This window comes from Leucopleurus acutus (assembly GCF_964270905.1).
Source record: "Leucopleurus acutus genome assembly, chromosome: 15".
Classification (NCBI taxonomy): Eukaryota; Metazoa; Chordata; class Mammalia; order Artiodactyla; family Delphinidae; genus Leucopleurus; species Leucopleurus acutus.
In genome coordinates, this window is record NC_139157.1 from 25,876,967 (window position 1) to 25,879,613 (window position 2,647).

At 49.5% G+C, this 2,647-nt stretch overlaps 1 long non-coding RNA gene across 1 annotated transcript; it reads right to left on the reverse strand.

Moving 5' to 3' along the window:
• Positions 1-2,110: 2,110 nt before the first annotated feature.
• LOC309971911 lies at positions 2,111-2,433 on the reverse strand. The gene is made up of 2 exons (XR_014326769.1): positions 2,382-2,433; positions 2,111-2,317 (listed from the first exon to the last, which is right to left on the reverse strand). It is a non-coding gene; the product is annotated as an uncharacterized lncRNA (long non-coding RNA).
• Positions 2,434-2,647: the final 214 nt, after the last annotated feature.

The following is a 2,647-nucleotide window of genomic DNA, read 5'->3' on the forward strand; positions in this document are numbered from 1 at the left end:
ATGAAAGATTAATATATCAAGCCTTTTAGGACAGCACTTTAACCTCCAAATAATTCCTCAAAAGATAAAAATATCAGATACAGTACAGTTAGAAGGATAAAAACCAATGAATGTGAAGGGTCTTTGAGAAGCATCTTTTAAATTTCTCCTGCTCTAGGGCCATGTGAAAACATGGCTCCTACTAAACACAGACCTATCACGCGGAAAGCTCTGTACTGCATTTCTGCATCTACGATGACTTGGCTATTTGAGAGTAGAGAAGTTATCCCAATACATAGTGTATGGGTAGTGTTAGCTGCTACCACCTTTGCTGGCCCTTCCAAGCTTTCTTTTCTATATAGGGGCTGAAGGCCTAGAAATGACATTTCCCAGCCTATCTTGCTAGCAAGTTTCTTATTTAGAGTGCCCCTCTGAGAAGAACTCAATAAAGATTTAAAAGCAAAAGAAAAGGAGAGAGGCCGGAGGGGAAGATGGCGGAAGAGTAAGACGCGGAGATCACCTTCCTCCCCACAGATACACCAGATATATATCTACACGTGGAACAGCTCCTACAGAACACCTACTGAACGCTGGCAGAAGACCTCAGACCTCCCAAAAGGCAAGAAACGCCCCACGTACCTGGGTAGGGCAAAAGAAAAAAGAAACAACAGAGACTAAAGAATAGGGACGGCACCTGCACCAGTGGGAGGGAGCTGTGAAGGAGGAAAGGTGTCCACACACTAGGAAGCCCCTTCGCGGGCGGAGACTGCGTGGGGCGGAGTGGGGGAGCTTCGGAGCTGCGGAGGAGAGCGCAGCCACAGGGGTGCGGAGGGCAAAGCGGAGAGATTCCCGCACAGAGGCTCGGTGCCGACCGGCACTCACCAGGCCGAGAGGCTTGTCTGCTCACCCACCGGGGCGGGAGGGGCTGGGAGCTGAGGCTCGGGCTTTGGTCGGGGCGCCGGGAGAGGACTGGGGTTGGCGGCGTGAACACAGCCTGAAGGGGTTAGTGCACCACGGCTGGCCGGGAGGGAGTCCAGGAAAAGGTCTGGAGCTGCCGAAGAGGCAAGAGACTTTTTCTTGCCTCTTTGTTTCCTGGTGCGCGAGGAGAGGGGATTAAGAGCGCTGCTTAAAGGAGCTCCAGAGACGGGCGCGAGCCGCGGTGAAAAGCGCGGACGCCAGAGACGGGCACGAGCCGCGGCTAAAAGCGCGGAATCCAGAGACGGGCATGAGACGCTAAGGCCGCTGCTGCCGCCACCAAGAAGCCTGTGTGCGAGCACAGGTCACTCTCCACACCCCCCTTCCGGGGAGCCTGTGCAGCCCGCCACTGCCAGGGTCCCGGGATCCAGGGACAACTTACCCGGGAGAACGCGGCGCGCCTCAGGCTGGTGCAACGTCACGCAGGCCTCTGCCGCCGCAGGCCCGCCCCGCACTCCGCGCCCCTCCCTCCCCCCCCCCCCCCCCCCGGCCTGAGTGAGGCGGAGCCCCCGAATCAGCGGCTCCTTTAACCCCGTCCTGTCTGAGCAAAAAACAGACGACCTCCAGCGACCTACATGCAGAGGCGGGGCCAAATCCAAAGCTGAGCCCCAGGGAGCTGTGAGAACAAAGAAGAGAAAGGGAAATCTCTCCCAGCAGCCTCAGGAGCAGCGGATTAAAGCTCCACAATCAACTTGATATACCTGCATCTGCGGAATACCTGAATAGACAGCGAATCATCCCAAATCGAGGAGGTGGACCGGGAGCAAGATAGATTATTTTTTCCCCTTTTCCTCTTTTTGTGAGTGTGTATGTGTATGCTTCTATGTGAGATTTTGTCTGTATAAATTTGCTTCCACCATTTGTCCTAGGGCTCTATCCGTCCTTTTTTTTTTTAAATTTTTTTCTTAATAATTAATTTTAATAACTATTTTATTTTACTTTATCTTCTTTCTTTCTTTCTTTCCTTCCTTCCCTCCTTTAGACAACAAATCATCCCAAAATTGAGGAGGTGGACTTTGAGAGCAAGATTTATGATTTTTTTCCCCTTTTCCTCTTTTTGTGAGTGTGTATGTGTAGGCTTCTGTGTGAGATTTTGTCTGTATAGCTTTGCTTCCACCATTTGTCCTAAGGTTCTAACCATCCGTTTTTAAAAAATTTTTTTTCCTAACAATTATTTTTTAATTTAATAATTTATTATATTTTACTTTATTTTATTTTACTTTATCTTCTTTCTTTCTTTATTCCTTCCTTCCCTCCTTCCTTCCTTCCTTCCTTCCTCCCACCATCCCTCCCTCCCTCCTTTCTTTCTTTCTTTCCTTCTTTCCTTCTTTCTTTCTTTCTTTCTTCCTTCCTTCCTTCCTTCCTTCCTTCCCTCCTTTCTTTCTTTCTTTCTTTCTTTCTTTCTTTCTTTCTTTCTTTCTTCCTACTTCTACTAATTCTTTCTCTCTACTTTTTCTCCCTTTTATTCTGAGCCGTGTGGATGAAAGGCTCTTGGTGCTGCAGGCAGGAGTCAGTGCTGTGCCTCTGAGGTGGGAGAGCCAACTTCAGGACACTGGTCAACAAGAGACCTCCCAGCTCCACATAATATCAAATGGCAAAAATCTCCCAGAGATCTCCATCTCAACACCAGCACCCAGCTTCACTCAACAACCAGCAAGCTACAATGCTGGACACCCTATGCCAAACAACTAGC